The 23,268-nt window shown below is 38.5% G+C and overlaps 1 protein-coding gene across 2 annotated transcripts in view; it reads right to left on the bottom strand.

The window, feature by feature from the left end:
* Positions 1 to 23,268, bottom strand: part of nav3 (neuron navigator 3) — a 252,304-nt gene that overhangs the window by 167,024 nt on the left and 62,012 nt on the right. The gene's annotated exons all lie outside the window — the stretch shown is intronic.

Here is a 23,268-nt window from a genome sequence, read left to right as displayed (position 1 = left end):
TGAACACAACAGACTGAGACTAATCGGGGGTCCAGAAATCAGCCTGTAAAATGTATTTTCACTTCGTTCATTTTTACTATTTCCAATTCCCCCTACTAATATGGAATAGGCAATATCCCACATGCAGACAAGGAGGATTTAAGCACTGCCTACCCAGATTATGTTTTCAATGCATGAGACTTATTAGAAGATGTTGCTGAGGTAATAAACATTGTGGTTTCGTTGGGGTGATCCCTGCTTAACCTTCGAGAAAGTCTGATAAGTAGGGTTCATTTTGTCAGCTGAAGTGACTCAATTTTAGCCCAGCTGATGTCCCTCCACTGGCACATCAGGACCAACACAGATTCCCCGTGTAGCCTCGACTGACATGTTCAAGTACAACTTTCTCTGTCCCAATGCACAGCTGACATAACCAAGGTCCCATTTTAACATGAGGAGCTATTACAGATCCTATGAGCTCTGTAAATGCTGTAGGTGCTATACAATGATGGTTTCAGGAAGTTCTCAGGGAAAATCCAAGGGGTACCCAGAAAAGCCTGGCAACACACCATCCAAAGGCAGCCACAATCAGCATCAAATAATCACTTAAACAAAGCCTGACATTAATTTCTTGCTGATTTACTTTGCAGGGCTGCACAGATACTAGGTATCAATGTTTGTATTATCATTTCAATATTGCAGTTTGGTTTTAAATCACATCAAAATCCCCCCACCTGTTTAAAGCCATGCTTTTCAAAGGGGTCGCCCAGCATGCGCAATGTGCTACCAAAGAGTCTTCTGCGTCCCCCTGCTGAGCTGGATCTTCTTAACAAACAGAATATCGGTTGCTAACAGAGAACAATAACTCAAAGCATAGTCTTCTTCTCAGCAGAATGAAATAGAAAAACAAACTTATGATGTTGGTTATGTATTCCAGCTTCCAATACATAATGTTGAGGTAAAAATACAACTTACTGACATAAAAGACTTCAGAGAGATACAGAACAGGACATGTATTGAGCACCTAGAAATGAATATGATACATTTTTGTAATTACCTGAGCAAGTTTCCACAACCAGGAAGCATTTTAGTGCACAACAATGTGGTATTTCAATGGATACCGACAATACAGACAATCTGCTAGAACACCCCCTCAACAATTCAATAACTGACCGCCATGCCTATGCTAATTTCTATTATTTAAAAGATGGTCAAGGATACATTTATTTACATTTAGAGAGAGATGTAGTGGTGTGTCTTGAATTTGCTGACCTCTACATACAGGGCACTTGTGGCTTCATGTTCCACCACTTTAGTTTGTCACAAACCAATACGTTCAATTATGTGAATTAAAATAACATTGTGGGATATACCGAAAAAAGTGAAAACAGCCTCTCCTGCTTCTTCGGAAGGAGGAGGAAGCGGACAGAAAACTGAATTTACGATGCCTTTAATTTTTAATGCGTGTTAGACAACGTTTTCAATCCTAGGTTGCCGGCCAAATCCACAATGGAATTCATGGTGGCGGTCAGATGAAACATTCCTGGGAGACAGACCAACACAGCACAGCAGCCCTGGTGTCCACTGTGTGTTATTCATCATGCCCTTCCTTGGCGTCCCACAATTTAATCTTCTTGATTCAGCAAAGAATGGCGGTCAACTGTTTGTTCTTGCTCATAGAGGTGATTTTAAACACACTTACCATTATGACCTACTGGAATCTTGGTGTAGCGCTCAAGATTTGAGTCACAGATTTGGGTTTTCTGTAGTTCCACATTCCTTGACCTCTTTGGCCTGTGACCATGCCAGCGCAAATGGGCAACTAACCACTTTGTTGTTATGACAACCCAGGCCTATCTACCGCACATGATGTCAGTGAGCGCCTGCGTTAACTATCAAAACAAACATCCTGATGAGAGTCGGTGATGATAAACCAGTGTTGTTCACCCAAGGCTTCCATGTCAAAACAACCCCCAAGGCAGGGTTGTGTGGTGATAGTCATGCACCTGGTGTTATCAACAATGAAAACTTTATCTCTGACTTACAGATTGGCTCACTTGGAAAAAAAACAAAAAAAATCACCATGAAGTCCAGATAAGTTGTGGATTCCAACTGTCAATTCAACCCTTTGCATCCTTTCCAAAGATCCACCCAAGTTTATTTATAACTAGAAAAAGGACAAAAACATTACAACATGACTCATAATCCTGAACTGAATACTTCAATATACAAGTCATCTATAGCATCTACACCTTAAACAGCTCTATCTTAAGTGGCCTAGATGTATTACACACCTATACAGACAAACACTAGGTGTATTTGAGACTATGAGAAACTACAAAAGTACAAGTAAAACTGTTCCTTTAAAACAGTGCAGTGTGTAGTATAATGTGACATTGTAGGGATCAGCTACGTACTTCCCTGCAGCAAATAAATAACAATTACATAAATCGCACTACAATGGATGGAAACCTACATCCTGCTTGCTACAGTATAAGGAAGTCCTTTTTTCCCTAAGACACAACTTCAATGAGCAGACTGTGTTATGTAGTTTGTAATGCAGAAATTCCATGTCTGAACTCTGCAACTCCAGATTATGCTATCACCAGATTCAAATGAATGATGTATTTTCAGCAGACAATTCAGTATAATCATACACTATATTACAAAAAAAAAAAAACATACAAGTAATTACAAAAAATAAATAAATTGTGAATCACTCAGAAATACATCGAACAATAATAATCACTCTAAGGACTTGTGACACAAATTAGTCCATTAGGTTGCCTTGAATCACATCAGATTCGTAAGTGCTGGGAAGCCACAGTCAGTGACAGATTGGCATCTGGATTTCCATTGGTTTAAAATGCAGATCTGACAGCAGCTACAGCAACTGGTACTGAACAGATGTCTGGTGAGGCTAAGTAGAGATTGTACAAGCTAATACTGGTATCCCGACTTCTACAACATCTACTCATTATAAAATCACTTCATATCTATTACTCTTCAGTCCATCTATCTCTGTGGGATCTGACATTGCGGGGGAAAGGGGAATTTGACGTTAAAAATTAGGACAGTGAAAGAGGGGTTAGACAGGATATAATTTGAAAATCTAACTAAAATAAAGCCCACTGTTATTCCATGAAATTCGGTTAAGTGTAGAGTGATCCCATGCCGCACAATTTAGCCTGAAACTGGGTAGAAAAAGGCAAGAATAATATTTGAATACCAACAGCCCTGAGCTCCGTGAAAGCCATCCTAGAAACTATGAGGAAACGGCTTCATTCCTTGTTATAAAAAGCATAAAACAACCAGAATAATAACTGTTCCACTCTGCCCTTTAAAATTTGCCATGGTCTTCCCCATTAACCTACTTTTGGGAAGTGGTCTGAGTCCATATATTTCCTGGTGTGTACAGCTGTTCCTGATAAGTTTCAAATGGGAAGTCTGTGTGTTCCCTTCCTGTACAACCAGCAGAACTAGAGCCATGCAGATGTGTCCATCACATGTCTAATAAGAACATGAAAGGCTGGAGGAGATTAATCTTGTCCTCGAGGAAGAAACTATAGTAACCCTAAAAACATGTTTATTTCCCTCAGCAAAGCAGACAAGACTAAACTTGATGAACAAGAAGCACAATCATATATGGACTGAGAAAAACTCACTCAAGAAAATGATATACCTAAGGTGCAGCATGAGAAAATCATACTCGCAAACCCAAGAACAGAATGATTTCATGCAAACATAATTGAGTTCCATGTGCAACAGGTGTCACCTGTAAACCACCCAACATGCCCTGCAGGACTAGAACAGAAATGTGATATCACCACAATGCCTTGCTTGATCTCTAGCTGGAGGGGGAAAAAACTCACATTTTGACCACCACTAGTAAAAAGTGAAACCAAATCACCACAGCTGACATTATAAAACTGTTAAAGTTCTTCCTTGCAGCACCTACTGTAACATATTTACCCTTCTCACACACATACATTAACATGAGAGTCAAACCCTATTAGTGGAGAAGCACATGGTCTTGGGTTAATACATGCAGAGTCAAAGGTTGATGGATAGTGAATAAATAGACTCCGAGAAGGCTGACACTGCTGCAAGAGAAATATGATTCAGAAACGATGCTGTAGAGCCGTTACACACCAATAAGGACTGCTGGGATGCTAATAAAGTAAACAGTGCATGTACATCTGGAATTTAAATAATCATTTGAAAGACTCACCAGAGAGGTGCTGACAAATCCAATCAAAACAAGGCCGTTGCATACACAAGTATTATGCGCTCTCATGTTTTAACTTCAGAATTAATAAAAATGCATTCCCAATAATGAATAAAACTTGCATTTTTTACTTTTCTTCATCTTGAAAGAGGAGATATGTTTCCATTCATTCTAAATAACCTCACATCTTACTAAATTCTAACTGTGGGCTTATTTAAGAATTGTACATAAGAAATTAATTTTTAAAACACTTTGCATTGCTACGATAAACCTGGGACTCGAATTATCTGTTGATTCAACACATTACCATCTGTCATGGGGGTGCTATCTACCTTTTCAGCATTTATTTATGGAGCTGAAGCAGCGTCAAAAATGAACGTGTTTCATGCAGAACTAAAGATAAGAAATCAAATGGAAAACACAACACACTGTCTGCTACTCAGCACCAAAATAAATAAATAAAAAAGGTAGAAAAACACAACCTAAATTCCTATTCAGTACAAAGGAAACAAAAAGTGTATTACCCTGTGTTATAGTTTTAGGAAGAATCTATTTTGACCTTTTATGAACTCACATAATGTTTACTATGTCTGTACATTGTGCATGCCCTTGTTCCATAACTACACAAGACTCATCATGACAGTATTTTGGAGCATTTAGACTGTACATCGTGTTTCTTTGTCATATCTGTGTATTATGCCAAAACTGTCAATGCAATATATTCTTGTAGGGAGTCAATCAAAGGAAGCATTGGCAGGTACAGTATGGATCTGTAGGAACATGTCATTCATGTGCATGTTCCTTACTGAAGCCAAGAAAGAAACATTAAGGATGATCAATGTAAACACTGTGGTTACTAGGGCCCTGTCAATGCAACGTGGAGCAGGTGAGGGCAAAGTGAGGACAAACGATTAAATCCTGGAAAATGGCTTTTAATTCTTCTTTTCAATAATCCCTTTTCGATTCTCAGTTTTCTTTTCTGCTGACGCAAGATTTTTGTGTGTGTTTGCCTACATGCGATAAATGTTTGTATAAGTGCATAACGCTGCATGAACATGTCTATGTGCGGCAGGCGGAGAACATGAATTACTAGAGCAAATTCATCGCCACTGTCAAATATCTATGAATGTATCTGTCTGATCTCAAATTGAAAGTGTGAAACTCATAATTCATTTGGTCTGCATTTGTTTGCACACAGGGGAGGAAACTTTATAGTACTAGTGAAGACAGCTCTTTGAATTGAAGGAAAAGCTTATTTATACCTGCTTATACCTGCAGGTCACTCGTAACAAATGCAATGGCCAAATAATAGTTAAAATATCAGTGTTCACAAATCTCATGCAGATCTTCACTGAATCGCATTGTACACACATGTTCACACATATGGCATATGACAAAGCTCTGACAAACTGAATCATTCTTTCATTTTCTTAATGCTCATTCAAAACCAATACTGTGTAACCTCTATAATGAATATCCTGTAAACAGTCACCTATAACCCCAAATATTTATTCCTCTCATAAACACATATTGGTGTCACCTGTGGTTTCTGTCATTAACTTTTCATTTCCTTTCATTACAAGTCTCCACAACAACTTTCATGTTTTTAACCCGGAACAGGCAATTTCATGTAGGCTACAATCCAAAGTAAATATCGACTCGCTTGGTTTATTTGTAGCCCTCTGCCATTGCTATCGGTGCATCAAAATATGTTCTGCATAACAGCCGCAGATGTTGTGTGCAGTAGCAATCTGGGTTCTATTTATAACGAATATGCAAATTTGTAGGCATATATTTGAAATTGCTGAGACGTTCCTAACCAGAAAGGTTTCTAATAATATGTACTGACATGTGAAAAGTAAAAATGTTATTCAAAACGTCCCATCAACAACACGACAGATAAACCCCACATAAACAATATGTCTCTGATATGTGTCCTTGAAGATTATATTTCCTGCTTGTGTTTCTCAAATGAATATCATTTCAGACAAATGCTTTCTACTATGACTTCATCACACGTTCATTGTTGTATCACAAATATTTAATGAATTTACACTGTATGACAGCTGCATAGAAATCCAGATAGATGATGTCAATAGCATGTAAAGAATGAAACTCTATTAAACAGCATGTCTCTAGCGTAGATATAATGCATAAAGAGATCTAATTTTTTTTTATATGTAAAGTGAAGAAAACATTACGATGCGGTGTAGTGTGTCCCACAGCATGGTATAAACAACTGGTACAATTAAGCATTTGACTTTTTACATATGCAGGCTGTAAGTGCCACCTAGTGACTACAAAAGATAGGTTACTTCTGGATGATTGTAGTTGTCAGCAGCGTGATGGAGTCCCATTAAAGTGACTGTGAAGTGCGATTTCCACAAAGAGAACAAGCTGAAGGGTCCACTGTAGCTTTAAACAAAAGGCCTACCTGTTCCACCTCAAAGAAAAACCAACAAGACAATGTAAAAGCAATGCATCTGTAGAAAAGGAAGCTTACCTGTGGTTTCCAATGTAGGTGGGATCCAACGGTGGAAGCGTGTAAGAAAAGAGAAAGAAATTATGAATATACGTGTCACTTTTGTTTCACTTAATTTTGGCCATGTGAAGTAAACCTAGTGCAGGGGATGCTATACAGTTGGTGTTGGTCAGAAAAAAAGGTAATCGTATTCAAAGATTGAAATCAATAAGAATGAGGTGAAGAGCAACTGAAAGGCAAGACAAATCCCTTCATCCTATTCGCCATATTCCTAGTTTTTCCCTATTTGAAAGTGAATTCAGTATTTTTTTTTAATTTTGCTCCTTAAGCTGAAGTGGCTTCCTGATAACTAAGAAAGACTGCCGTATTGATTGTGCCAGTGGGGTCTGCTGAATATACATTATATATAAACACAAATAGCAGTTGAATGTCAAGACATTTGGGAAGCTTTGAGAACTAGGTGTTCTCTGTTTTAAAGCACTTATTTGCTTTCCAGCTTGGAAGCCACCTTTCAAATGCTGATATTGTAATGATTCATTTCCCCCCATCAATGGCTGTGTAGGCAAGAACCAGCTTTTACAGGTAGTAAGTTATTTAAACGAGGCAGGACAGTAATACAATATACTATGATTCAAAGGTTACCCACAAAAGAAGACAATCTAGAAAAGACACCCAGAAATACCAAACCCCTGCAGCAGCAGCACAATCACCTTGCATATTTACAAAGTGCCAACGTACTTTATCACACGGAGGATTACCACGGCATTTAATAAATGGCTTGAATTGTGGCCATGATGTATGCTCTGTACAGTGGGTGATTGTTCTCCCATTTCAATAAAACCCTGCTAAACACAAGATGAATGTGTCTGAACACCCTCATCTGGATGAGTGCAATCCCAAAGAGATACAGCACGAGAACCGCGCGAGTCCTGTTTCCAAACCACACTCGCTTCATAAGCTTAGTAAGACATCCTTGCAACTCATCGGCAAAGGCATGTTGAAAGTTTAATAGCTTTTGATTCTGGTTTCTAAGGAGCTCAGATGACAATGCACCACCCTCTCTCAAGAACAGGAGCTGCTTTTATGTTTCTTCACAAGTATATTACGTAGAGTGTGATCATGTGGTCAGGGTAGGTAACAATGAAATACACAGTGGCCTTTCAGTGTGCTGATAGCTAATGATGTTTAAGGACAGATAGTCCATACAAGAGCAGTCAATAACTTCATAAACAAAATTAAAGTTCATGAACAGGTCTGAGAGCCTCTTAGATGAATGGACAATTCAACTCCTTGTTTCCACTTTTAATTACAGAGTTTGCAAAAAAGCTGATTGCTTAATTCTTTAACCAGAGACTGGCTTAGACATCTTCTGGTATAATGAGTGAATTGCGAAAAGTGAAAAGTGGGAATCAAATGAAAAGTCTGACCCAATGCTGTACTTGTAGCATGCATTAGAGGAACAGAGTTGGGTTGATTCATTTTGCTTATAAAAAACTAAATCAAATTCAATCAAATTAAAAAAGCTGAAAGATTCTTTGGGATATTTCATTTACGTCAGTTTAATATTTGTACACCCCTATAATAACATTATATTTGTACACCCTATAATCTTAAAATAATGCATATATGTTAGAATAGCCTCAATGATGACAAAAAATTGAGGCCCAAGGGGTGAAATGCACTATATATTGTCACTTTATCTCTCATTCTAGTTATTCTTGTCTCTCCAATACACTTCACTAGGTTTTTTATTATTATATTTCTTAGCAGACATCCTTATCTAGGTACAACTTACAATTGTTACAATATATCACATTATTTTTAAATAAAATTATCCATTTATACAGCTGGGTTTTCGGGAGTCTAGAGCCCTAACCACTACTCCACATTGCTGCACATTTGTACAGGAAAGGAGTGGGGTATTAGTAAAGTAATACCGACTAGTGAAAAAGTGAACATGTAAAATGCAAATGGAGTTGAATACTTTTACAAGCCACACTGGGGATAGAATATGTGTAACATGTATTTTATAATAATATCAGGTAATTAACAAATTGATAACAACAATGAATTCTGAAATCTAAGCAAAAAAATGTAATTTTCAGAAAACTGCAGAAGAGTTTGTAACTATTTTTCAACTATAGAACACAGCTCAAACAAATTAAGGGAGCACGTAATCATCACAGTATAACACCAAGTCAATTAAACTTCAGGGATATCAATCTGTCCAGTTAGGAAGCCTAAGTGATTGTGAATCAATGTCACCTGTTTTGGTGCAAATGAAAGTGATAACGGGTGCACTGGAGAAGCAACAGCAAGACAACCCCCAAAAAGAGAATGGTTTTGCAGGTGGTAGCCACAGACAATTGCTCTCTCCTTATCCTTCCTGACTGATTCTTCTCTAGTTTTGTGTTTTGCTAGTGTCCTTGTCACTACTGGTATCATGAGGCGGTACCTGCAGCCCATTCAGGTAGCACAGGTAGCCCAGCTCCTCCAGGATGGCACGTCCATATGTGCCATCGCAAGAAGGTTTGCTGTGTCTCCCAGTACAAGAGTCTCAAGAGAATGGAGGAGATACCAAGAGACAGCCCGTTACACGAGGAGAGCTGGACAGGGCCGTAGAAGGGCATCAACCCAGCAGCAGGACCGGTATCTGCTACTTTGTGCGAGGAGGAACAGGAGGAGCACTGCCAGAGCTCTACAAAATGACCTCCAGCGGACTACTGGTGTGCATGTTTCTGACCAAACTGTCAGAAACAGACTCCATGAGGGTGGCATGAGGCCCCGACGTCCTCTAGTGGGACCTGTGCTCACAGCCCAGCACCGTGCAGCTCGATTGGCATTCGCCAGAGAACACCAGAATTGGCAGGTCTGCCATTGGCGCCCTGTTCTCTTCACAGGAGCAGGTTCACACTGAGCACATGTGACAGAAGTGAAAGAGTCTGGAGACGCCGTGGTGAACGTTATGCTGCCTGCAACATCATCCAGCAGGACCAGTTTGGCAGTGGGTCAGTGATGGTCTGGGGAGGCATATCCTTGGAGGGTCCCACAGACCTCCATATGCTAGCCAACGGTACCCTGGCAACTGTTAGGTACCGGGATGAAATCCTCAGACCCATCGTCAGACCTTTCGCTGGTGCAGTGGGCCCTGGGTTCCTCCTGGTGCAGGACAATGCCCGGCCTCATGTGGCCAAAGTGTGTAGACAGTTCCTGGATGACGAAGGCATTGATGCCATTTACTGGCCCTCACGTTCCCCAGACCTGAATCCAGTTGAGAACCTTTGGGACGTTATGTATCAGTGCATCCAATGCCGCCAAGTAGCGCCACAGACTGTCTAGGAGCTCACTGATGCCCTGATCCAGGTCTGGGAGGAGATCCCCCAGGACACCATCCGCTGTCTCATCAGGAGCATGCCCAGACATTGTCAGGAGTGCATACAGGCACGTGGGGGCCATACACACTACTGAGTCACATTATGAGTTGTTGTGGTGAAATTCACACAAGTTGGAAAAGCCTGTGATTTCAATTGTTTACTTTGATTTTCGGTGTGAGTTTGAATCCAGCCCTCAATTGGTTGGTGATTTTGGTTTCCATTGACCGTTATTACGTAATTTTGTTCTCAACAAATTACACAATGAACAGTAAAGATTTTGATCTTTAATATATTTCGTTTATCGAAATCCAATGTGTGATTTAAGTGTTCCCTTATTTTTTTTTAACAGTGTATGAATATTAACACTTTGAAATTAAATCCATTAAAGTGAAAATTAAAAACTTATTTTTTCATTTGTTGGCCTAATAAATCAATTCAAACAGTAAAAATGAAACAAATAGCAAAGCCTGATTGTGTTACAGCCAACAATATTCAATTCTTCTCCACTGGCTCTTAGCCCAAGTGTAAAGCACGGGGACCCCAGCAAAAATGTTTTTTTAACTCTTAAAAAATTAAGATGTACATGCAATAATTATATAAAGTGTTATACATTTCAAATGCTGCCATTTTATATCTGGCCAAGTACCTACTCCAGCCAGTTGACTGTATTCCAAAATTGTGTTACCCTTGGCAAGATAACTGACAATCACCTATGCCAACAGCACCAGATTGTCCCACATTTCCACTTCCCCAGTGAAACTGTAATGCTCTGCTACCCAGTCACCCCTGCATTATCACAACTAACTGCTTCGGATTAGCGCTGTACAAACTGTAGGGCCAGGCTTCACAGCAGCACATTTTCAGCCAATTTATAAAATGACCTTATGTCTACTTTCTGTGCTTGCTGCACTGTTTATACTTGGCAGAAGGTTATATCAACGCCCAGTTTAATCAAATGTCCACTATAGCATTAGATGTCTGGAAAAAAGGTTTGGTAAATTTAATTCAAAAGTTTGCTGTTATGGGTTGCTGAAATGCTCACACACAGCGACTTTCCTTTTTTTTTTTAAAGCAACAGCCTCTACCAAATGCCAAGTCTAGAAAGAAGAGTGGTTACAAAAGTCAGGACACTGCCCAATTAAGGACTTCTCTGCGAACCAAAGAAAAGACGACTGCCAAAGGAAAAGGGGAAAGCAGCGCAGAGACAACGGTCAACTGTTAATCTGTTGTGCGCTGACTTCATTAGTGGTACGAGACCTCATTACTCAGGTGGGTAAACTGAACTGGAAAAGGCCTATAAAAGGCTTGTATAAAGAAAAAATATATATTTTCACACAGAGTCCTGTGTGTGTGTGTGGAAGAAAGCGGAGGCATGGAGTTGGCAGCTTGTGACCAGCCTGTGGCTTTCAAATCCATGTAAACAGTACAAGCATTTATAACTGCAATCCTCTGTGCCGTTACTTTCTGTGCTTTATCATGCTTGTCTACATTTTGTCTAACTAGCCCTTGTCCTTTGGCTAGGTAAACATTTGTATTATAATATACTGTAGTACATGGTTGTTTTTAAAAGGAAAATTAACTGGAAAAGAGAAGAAAACACCTCCCATCTTGTTGACTATTTATTTAAATCCCAGTACCCAAGTTCAAGCCTCTGCTTTAAGATTAAGAACATACACCGAACAGCCATAACATTATGACCATTGACAGGTGAAGTGAATAACACTGATAATCTCGTTATCATGGCACCTGTCAGTGGGTGGGATATATTAGGCAGCAAGTGAACATTTTGTCCACAAAGTTGATGTGTTAGACACAGGAAAAATGGGCAAGTGTAAGGATCTGAGCGACTTTGACAAGGGCCACATTGTGATGGCTAGACTACTGGGTCAGAGCATCTCCAAAACTGCAGCTCTTGTGGGGTGTTCCCGGTCTGCAGTGGTCAGTACCTATCAAAAGTGGTCCAAGGAAGGAAAAGCGGTGAACCGGCGACAGGGTCATGGGTGGCCAAGGCTCATTGATGCACGTGGGGAGTGAAGGCTGGCCCGTGTGGTCCGATCCAACAGATGAGCTACTGTAGCTCAAATTGCTGAAAAAGTTCATGCTGGTTCTGATAGAAAGGTGTCAGAACACACAGTGCATCGCAGTTTGTTGTGTATGGGGCTGCGTACCCGCAGACCAGTCAGGGTGCCCATGCTGACCCCTGTCCACTGCCGAAAGCACCTACAATGGGCACGTGAGCATCAGAACTGGACCACGGAGCAATGGAAGAAGGTGGCCAGGTCTGATGAATCACGAGTTCAAGGTGTTGACTTGGCCTGCAAATTCCCCAGATCTCAATCCAATCGAGCATCTGTGGGATGTGCTGGACAAACAAGTCCGATCCATGGAGTCCCCACCTCGCAACTTACAGGACTTAAAGGATCTGCTGCTAACGTCTTGGTGCCAGATACCACAGCACATCTTCAGAGGTCTAGTGGAGTCCATGCCTCGATGGGTCAGGGCTGTTTTGGCGGTAAAATGGGGACCTACACAATATTAGGCAGGTGTCATAATGTTATGGCTGATCGGTGTATATAATGGAGTAAAACGTTAACTCCACAGTATCATGGATTAATATGGACTTTTAACAAAAAATATATAATAACAGATTACCCCTGATTTGGAGACTGTGGATACAGACTTGTGGAAAGAGGGGCACTGTAAAGTGGCAGTGACTTTACTCAAACACTGCCAGCATTCACTGCCAACAAATCTCCACGCTGGCTCACACAAGAGGGAAAAATTGTATGATGAAATTCTCCAACTGTTTAAAGCACTGTGATCTGGGTTTTCTCTAAACCCTTACCTGGTACATGTAGTCAGTAAGGTCTGAATTAAACATGTCCAAGCCCATAAACCACAAACATTAGCAAATCATCAGGAACACGGAATTAACTTCCACATTTTGAAACACACCCAGCATAAGGATATATATATATATACTCAAAATGTGGTATATGTCCTACCACAATTCAAATACACTATGCTTTACATGTACAGAATTGAAGTTGATTTAAAAGCAGGTAATATATTTAATTGAAGTCACACTCTTCTTAGATTTGACTTGTGTAATAAAACAGTTGGTTCTTCAATAAGTTATTTATACAATTCTATACTCAACTTAAAACCCCTACTGTTTAAAATAATGAAAAGGCTATGATTCAGTGATTTATTAGTTCAATTAAAGGTTCAATTAAGTAATTGAGAACTCGGTTGGAACAAAAGCCAGCAGGGTAGGGGCTCCTCCGGGACCAGGGTTGAGAACCGCCAGTCTACTTGGTAGTATCTTTACTTTGTCTATCCGACTGTGGGACATTGCAGTAACAGGTGTATTTAATCTGAAATCAGATGAATAGCTTTAATTGCACACAGATAAGACTCCATTCAATTTATTTAATTCTGTATAAGTGTTCTGAAGGCAAATGATTGCATCTGAACGTATTTAGGAATATCAATACTTTTCTGGTTGTTGTTTTTTTAATTGATTTGCTTTTGCCCCCCCCCCATTTGTTTCCCACATTGAAATTGTGGAGTGGGTTATGTAAATCAAAGGGAATAAATCCCATTTAAAGGCATCAAAATGTCAGCTTTTAACACAACACAATGTACAAAAGTCTAAGGGGGTGAATACTTCATATAACCACTGTACATCAGGACAGAAACTGCTGTGGAGACTAGCTTCTCTCGCTCTCACAAAAAAGGAGGAGTTCTGCCCCCCCATACACTAATTGGACATTCATTGGAAGTACAAAAAAGTAAACTCTGTCACATTCTGACAAGGTTCCCTTAAACCCACTCCTATGCAGAGGCTGAACTGCATTACGAAATATAGCATAACACTTAAAACAACCTTTTTTGTACTGTTACAGATAATGAGTTTCAGGCCTGGCATCATCAAATCTTCGGTGTAGGCCTGACTTTCACCTTTTCACTGCAGTAGCGCTGGGCTTGCTGTAGTATTACATTATGATGGAATAGTCAGTCAAGCATACATGTTTTCTGTTAGCTTTGAATTGCCAAGTAATCTGTTTCAGAGTCCTCCTGTGAACGAACCTTTGCATTTGCATAAGCCTCGCCTATAAAATAACAGGACAGAAAGCTAGAATCACAATATGTAGTGCTCAAGAGTGAGAAATTAATCAAAAAGTGTTTAGCCAATGGATGGATCTCCATACCTCAAAAATACAAAAAGTCAGTATCTACTAGTTTAAATGACTAGTTAAAAGGACACACGGTGCCTATCTATTTCTAAGGAATACAATATTCAGCTTATTCTTTGCATACTCTGTCAGCACTGTCCTTACATGTCTAGGGACTGGAAGTGTGAAGAAGATCCTCTGGGTATCACATTGCTGCATCATTTGGAACAGCCAGTCAGTGTTTTGCCTCAGTTGCACTTTCTCTACCTAGGGGTGTTTAACAAAAATAAATGGATTGCCTGAGGATACTAGACTGTATAAAAAAAATATATAGAGAGAGAAATGAGAAATATTCAAGCTAGCCACTAAAGGCAAGTGTGAAGGGGGCCCAACGTTAAGTGCTTCTTTTCATTATTTAATAGACTGTGCATTAAACGGTCTACAACATAAAACTAAGCATGCCCCAGGACAGTGGGAAACAAAAAATCAAAGACAATGTGTCTCGCTGCTCCAGGGTTCTTAAATAAACACACACACACACGCACACACACACACTATGCACATTACATATATTGCATGCAGCATAATCAGAGAGTACAAACACACATACTAAATTTGTAAAAGACATACTGTTCAGACAGTTCATGTCAAGATTTGTATTTTTATGCTGTTTGAATGAACATAGGAATATGTTTTGTAAAAAATTAACTAAGCTTTGATGTTTTACTTCTGCATGGAAACTGCTATATTTCATTGAGCACCAACCTGGCGTCTGTGCAACCACTGTGGATGTGGATACAATTTTGTATCCTGCTCCATAAAATGGATTTGAGGACATGCTAAGGTAGAAGAGCTCTCACTAAATGGATTAAATGGGTTCTAGTTTACCATGACAAGGCTTTAGGAATCGACTCCAGGATGATTACAGTGTTTTCCATGTAACAGAGCTAGACTGACAGTTAGAGACAATTAACAGTGTTTATGTTAGGGTAGACAATGAACAGTATTTCTTTTAGCACAGACAATGGCATTGACTGGAGTATTCTCTGTTGCAGTCGATTGCTTTTTGATCAGCTTGTTGCCTTCAACACATTTAAAACCCAGAGGAATCTATTACAAATGTCTATGCCCTTTGTACAGCATTTTTCTTCATAAAGAAAGTATTAACATCACTGTTCTCCTGGCAGTTATATGTTATATTGCCCCAAACTAAATATAGAAGAGGAATTACAGCGGAAGCAAAGAGTTCTGCTTAGAACCAATAGAACAACAGAGAAGAGAAGTATTCTTTTGTGTGACTGTTGGCAAAGCAGAATTATTGAAGTGTTGGGATTTTTTTCATTACATTGCAAAAATATCCAAAGACAGAAATGTCAAGAAGAAATTCATGTTTTGGTTCTTCATATTAAGTTCACAGGATTTGAAAACGCAAGCTTTAGTTGTAACTAAACAGTCAGTACAGTCTAAACTCAGTATTGCCTTGACGTCAATCATCTTCAGACCTTTTCATATTTATTTTCTCAACAACTATTGTCACATTCTATGAAAAGTCTTCTGGAAATCATAAGGCAACAGCCACTGTTTACATTTCCATTGTGAGTATTATGGTTTCGATACATTTGTATCCTTGGAAAAGTGTCACTCAACCAAACGTTCCATAACTATCCTGTTTAAGTTCTTTCTTTAAATTAAACAGAAAACCATCTCCATGCCCAACTAATTATATAAGTTAATAGGTCATGTGAAGGGTGTCTCTTATTGTATTTAGAGATGTCATCTGGTGCAGTTCGGGCAGCCAGAACATCTTGTAGTAAGGCTGAGTGGTTCTGGTTGCACAGACTGTAGGAAATTACACTATACAATAAGAGACACTATTCACACAACCAACTAACGTATTATAATTTTAGGATTAGACACACAAATGTCATGCTAGTTAAAAGTAACAACAATATTAAACCACAATGTACATCCTGTGAAACATGCACCACTAGCATTAAGTGTCCTGAGACGTTGTTAACTGAAGAATTTGTAAACCCTCATAATTCTATGCACAGGATGACATTAATACACAAGATAGGGATAAAGGGATTTTTGGAAATTCTGCTCTGTGATTGGCTGGTTTCTCATATGTGATTTATAATCATAATTAATAGTGTTGTCACATGTGTGGTACCATGTTATTAACATGTCTGGGAAGCAACAATATGTTCTCTATTATCTTAACAGGATATTAATTAAACTGCTGTGATCTTCCATATATCATTTGGATGTTCTGTCAGGCACCTCATGCATCTACTAGACGTGTATTTATGGGGCACCTGTGAGTAATTGGTGAAGTGTGGAGACAAAGGATGAAGCAAATAAATGCAGACCAAACAGGAGTATTACAAACCAGTTGAACCACAATACTCCAAAAGCAGGCCTTTGTTCCATTGACACTGTATTTATATGAAGACGTTACATGTAGTTCTTTCATTATCATTGCTGTTGTTTTGGGGCAAGCAGAATCTTTCTTGATTCAAATAAGCAATTTCCAATCAGTTTCATGAATAAAGGGTTTCTGAGGCAATGCAATACTAATACAAATGTAATTATTTTTAATCATATTAATATATAAAAAGCCAATTAAGAGTCTCAAGGGTAACAGTAACACAAATGGAAGAGCTATGGACAAATTAGAGGACATTCTCTCTGTTAAAAGTACACCAGTTCTTGGCCTTTGGTAAACCCAACAGATTGACATTTGAAACCCTACAGTTGTGCCACTTGGGAAGGGTTATCCCAGTCATGGTATACAAGGCTACATGGCTAGAGGCTTACATAATTATAATGAAAAAACAGGGAATGTCTAATCCCCAGGGGCGGGTTCCTGTTTGAATTGAAGAAGGTTGACTGGTTTGAGTGCACTGAAGCCTGATAGCATAAGGAATGGAAGTAGAGACGTTCAAAGCATTTTATATGCAAAGATGCAGTTACTGTTGTTCCTGCTTGTTGTACGTGAAGCACTTGGCAAATGGATACAAATGCCAAACATGCACAGGAAGTGTTGCTATATAAGTGACATATTTACTTTCCATCTATTGTTTTTAGCTAAATATTTGTACATGGCATCTCAATGCATGCTTTACACACCATCTTCTCAGTTCAGGGATGTGTCTGAACAGTTTCCTTTGATTTGGACAAAGCTATCATGTGATAGAGCTATCAGCAAAAAGTTGCTTAGGGATGTTCAAATCATCTTTAAAATCTTTAAGAACATTTTTGTATTTGTATTTCTCTAAAGACACTCTAACATGGGAGTCTAGGACACAGTCAGGTACTACAGACAGACCATCAAACTGCTTTACACATATTTTAAAATTGGCATTGCGGCAATGAAGAACTAGCTGGTCAACAGCATCCCATTAATAATTTCCACTTTTCCTCTATGCAATGTAAGTTATTTGAACATCGTCAAATTTACAAAAACACCTGAAGCTTTAAATTCAAGAACTCTCAGATGCAAGCAAGGCAACAAACTGAAAATGAACATGAGCCAAACTAAAGTCAAGTTCAACAGCTTGGTTAACTCTAAGAAAACTGAAGTAGATCGACAGATACTTGAAGTCAAAAGTTATGTCTACCTTGAAAAACAAATCAGCACAGATGGAGATATTGGCAACATTACAAGAAGAACTGATCAAAGATGGACAAAGGAACTTATTGAGTGGATCGCAAGAGAATTATCACATAAAAGATGTGATGATGAAATAAACTTTGCAGGAGCGACTTGGAAAATAGCAAGCTATACACTACCGTTCAAAAGTTTGGGGTCACTTAGAAATGTCCTTGTTTTCGAAAGAAAAGCAATTTTTTTGTCCATTAAAATAACATAAAATTGATCAGAAATACAGTGTAGACATTGTCAATGTTGTAAATGACTATTGTAGCTGGAAATGGCTGATTTGTAATGGAATATCTACATATCTACTTGCTAATCCAAGTTTATCATTTTAAAAGGCTAACTGATCATTAGAAAAAAAAATTGCAATTATGTTAGCACAGCTGAAAACTGTTGTGCTGATTAAAGAAGCAATAAAACTGGCCTTCATTAGACTAGTTGAGTATCCAGAGCATCAGCAATTTTGATAACAATGGCCAGAAACAAAGAACTTTCTTCTGAAACTCGTCAGTCTATGTTCTGAGAAATTAAGGATATTCCATGTGAGAAATTGCCAAGAAACTGAAACTGTGCTTGGTGGTGGTAAAGTGGGAGATTTGTACAGGGTAAAAGGGATCTTGAAGAAGGAAGGCTATCAGTCCATTTTGCAACGCCATGCCATACCCTGTGGATGGTGCTTGATTGGAGCCAATTTCCTCCTACAACAGGACAATGACCCAAGGCACAGATCCAAACTATGCAAGAACTATTTAGGGAAGAAGCAGTCAGCTGGTATTCTGTCTATAATGGAGTGGCCAGCACAATCAGTGGATCTCAACCTTATTGAGCTGTTGTGGGAGCAGCTTGACTGTATGGTATGTAACAAGTGCCCATCCAGCCAATCCGACTTGTGGGAGGTGCTTCAGGAAGCATGGGGTGAAATCTCTTCAGATTACCTCAACAAACTGACAACTAGAATGCCAAAGGTCTGTAAGGCTGTAATTCATTGAGGATTCTTCGATGAATGCAAAGCTAGAAGGACACTATTAATTCAATTTAAAATCATTATTTCTAACCTTGTCAATGACTATATTTTATATTCATTTTGCTATATTTCCTAATCAAACTCATTTCATTTATGTTTTCATGAAAAACAAGGACATTTCTAAGTGACCCCAAACTTTTGAACGGTAGTGTAGCTCGAAGCAAGTGGAAACATCTTGGGGAGTCTTCACCCAGCATTGGATCAAAATAAGTTGATGATTATGTATGTATGTGTGTATACTTGTATTTCAAATTGATGATGTAGCATTCAGTCAGTAATTTGGTGTGTGCTGGAAATAAGCCCAAGAAAGCGATTTAGGTTTTGTCTTCCAATTAGTCACATTATCTCCACCTTTTCCAATTCTTTTGAATTGTTCTTGGTACAGTAGATATGCAAACTTGGATTTTACACAGCAGTCTGTTTTAATGAACCAGACAGTCATAATTTACATATGATTTGTTTAACATGTGCAAGCAATCTTTTAAGAAGCCGAGAAGCCTGAATGGGAAGCTAGCAGTCAGGTAGTAACAATGGTCCATTATCTCTGTATAAATGGACTCTATTACCATTTCAGTCAACCTTGCATTTTGTACAACTTGGACCTTCAGGTAGATGCATATGTATGTCAGATGCTAATACACATAATTAGTCTTCTTCAATAGCATAAAAACATTCAAAACTAAGAAAGGGTAATTAGTGAAAAGAACAACCATGTGCCTGATGTTGTAAAGTGGTTATAATATTAGTTCTGGCTAATTTAGATAATTACCTCAAGCATTTCAATCTGTGTTTTATCACCAACACCAAAAAAAAAAAAAGATATATAAATATGTATTGCAAATGCATTCTATCATAAAATAAGCATTGTGTATTAGTAACCCTTTTGGAAGATCTCAGATTTCTAAAAAAATACAGAGTTCCCCCATTTGGTTTTTAGTCTTAGAGATTTTGAGAATCTGACAGGATTTAAAACGATGTTGCAACAATGGACAGCAGCACCACGGACAAACCCATCCTCCTTAAACCAAATATGAAGTATTCAAGCAGCTAAGAATTAACACTACATATTACAAATAAAATTACACAATATGGGCAATGTTATTCACTCTTATTCCCTTTTTTCTGGTCAATATTGTGATATCAAAGCTTTATAGCAAAGATTCATTACCATTGGCTCATCTTAAATTAATGTTTTTATATGAGTGCCTTTTAAATATGTTTTGTGTATTTTTTTCTCCTTCCAAGTAACCAGTACAGATAAAACAACACTTTTTTAACAGCATGTTTTCATAAATATGTTTCCCTGCTGTCATTCTGAGTGCTAATAATGGTCTGCTAGCCATGAAAGTTGTATTGTTTAGTTGTTCCATACATTATTGCTTTGTTGTACTGCTTGCTGTGAATATATGTGAGTATAAGAGTGGACAGTGTTTATACATAAACCACAAGATGTAATGTTTGAAAGCTTAGGCTGATGTTGTGAGGGAAAGGGATAGCTACCTGTGGACAAGTTCTGGGTTTACCTGTAGGAATCAAAGCTAAACCCTATCTCAACTGTTGCTTTTCCTGTTTTCATAATGGGATGCATTTACCCGGGGAAAACAGCTATTATGTGACCTGCAAAAACAAATCTAATTAAAAGGAATAAAAAACACTGTTAAATCTTCCTGATGAACTGTGATTTCTGGGTGAGTTAAATAATACATGACAGAACAAAAAGTGAGGGATTATGACTTACATGTGTGCTTTGACATCATAGTTAAAAATAAAGTATTACGGTCATTTATTCTTTACTGTGCATAAAGAATTTAGGCTTGGTGAGTCTTACTACATGTACAACAGTTTTAATCAAAAACGTCTATTTGTCTAGCATTAAAGTAAAAGTCATATGTAACTGGCAAGGGGGAAATATCATGGATTCTACTTAAAAAGTTGTAGGCAATGTATAATGCTGTATATTCAGAAATGATTGGGTTCCTGTTGCCTGATACTGTAAGAAGAGTCACCCCTAAGGGGCTTCTCTAGATTGAACTCTAAAATACCACTACATAAATCTAGAAAAGGCATCATCGGTACATAGTCTACTCTAGGCATGTATCACATGAGTTCAGCACTTATCCTTAAGATGTAAATATTTAAATCACAGAGACAAATGCTGGGTATTTGAGTGCTGTCTTCTGCAGCTCTGACTAATATACCTTCAGGCCAGTTGGACTGAACACGAAAACCCTTTATAAAAACAACAAAAAAACAACCCCTAAGATATATAACATCACACCAACCAGAGTACTTGCTGTTGTGTTATTCATTGTGTTATAGAGACAGAATGGAATCAACAACAGTCCCAATTGGATTGATATATTTGGCTGAAGGAATTTCAGTGCCTCCTGTACAATATTTTGTGATCATTTCCATCCAGCTTTGTTAAATCTCACACAAACACACACAAACACCATCTCCCACGCCAAGGCTCCACTAACACAATCTGCACAATCAGATTCAAGAAAGGGTGATTAAAAATGCACTGCATTTAAAAATACTGAAGATTACTGAAGGAATTGTACATTTAACCAGTTTACTGGTTCTCTTTATCTGAATTACTTTTGCACAAAAACTAATTTACATAGAAAAATAATAGAATATGAAAAACTCTTAAGTCTAATTCTTCTCCTAAATAAATAAATCTTATGCATTGTAAATGTAAACACCATAAACAAGAATATAACATTTTATTATTGTAGGGAATTTAAATACACTATACAAAAACATGATTGCTTCTTTTGTGCAGACACATCCTCTTCACAAATACCTTGTGCTTGCAAAAGAATTGTAGCTGATCTGTCACACGTTCCTCAGACCCACAACCTAATGTCCCCAAGGAGTCAGCTGCTGTGTACAAGACAATGGTGCATAATTGCTTTGGTGCCCCCTGGCTCCACGAGCATGTGCCAACCCCAATATTAAAATTCATGAGGAAGGTGAACTCTGTGGAACAGTGGCCCGTACCCCGCAGCTTTCCCCAGCTGCCTCTCATCTGTATAAATTGCTCCACACAGCAAAGTGGGACCAAGAATGCCAGCCGTTTGTGTTGGAATTCACCACAGTGTAATGCCAGTTCTCTCCCTCCACGTTGCACTTTGAAGTAAAAAGGTCGTCCGACAATCAGATCGGAAGTAGAATTGTAGACACATTCTTACTTTTATAATAAATGAATAATGTGTATATGGGAATATATTCAGATTGTGTAGTTTGTTCATAAACTATAAAATAGGAGTTTACATTTGAGTTTAGTGTTCTCCACAGTTTTTACATGATGGCGCCAACAGAAAAGCACTTCCAACAGGAAACAGAGAAGACAGAGAGGCCAGTATTGATACTTAGCCCTTGAAGTTGATTTGTGTGTATTTGTCTGAAACAGTCATTAACTGCAAATTTCGAATGAGGGAGTTTTCTATAAACATACGCATAGTTAGCGTCGTCAGTGAGACACCTATTAGGGTCCAATCATGCAGCAGCCCAAACAAGCCACACTACATTGAACAGACGTAACAGCCCAGCCTTGCTCAAGGTGTTCCTAGCTTGTTCCCAACTTTCAAGTTTGCCATAGGATTGTCAAGCTGCTGAAAACTTGTAAAACACACAATACTCCTATTCAGAGTCAACCTGTGTTACACAAGCTGCAACAAGTCAATCGGTGCTTGCACCCAGAGGCACTGCCAGGTAGAAGCAAGCTTGGAGGGTATGCAATTTGACTTAATACAAAGCACCCACACAACAATAAAACGTTGATATATAAAAGCAATTATGTAAACCACAAACCGCCATACCTTTAATTTTCATACAATATGTACACATCTTGTTTAAATTACCTTCATCTCTGTTTGAATGTGAGAGGGATATTGAAAGATGAAAGGACAGATGCAGATTTGCTTAGGGACCTGGATTTGGTAATAACATTTAATAGACATCTCCAACAGTCAAATGTATTTTACAGTCATGTTGCTTTATCTATGCTGGCTCTTTGTGCCCAATTGCTGTACATTAGTATTTTCTTTCTTGTAACATGGCTTTGGTAGATTTGGTAGATTATCCATACAAAGCATCCTCATTTATTTTAACATTTGAAACTCAGTTGTCATTAAGTTTTGAGTTTTGTCTCATCTTTCTTGTGAGAACCTAGTGATGGGATATTACTCAAAACAATATATATGACATATGCAGACTAATGCAGCTCTCACTAACAACAGTGTGACCTCACATATGCCCAAGACTAGCCAATGAAAACCTTGCTATCTCAAGCCCATCCACACTTGTCACCATTACTCTCCAAATGGTGGTGGAC

The sequence above is a fragment of the Amia ocellicauda genome, chromosome 15 (genome assembly GCF_036373705.1).
Source record: "Amia ocellicauda isolate fAmiCal2 chromosome 15, fAmiCal2.hap1, whole genome shotgun sequence".
Classification (NCBI taxonomy): Eukaryota; Metazoa; Chordata; class Actinopteri; order Amiiformes; family Amiidae; genus Amia; species Amia ocellicauda.
The sequence above is the reverse complement of the archived record's forward strand: the minus strand, read 5'-3'. Positions and strand labels throughout refer to the sequence as shown.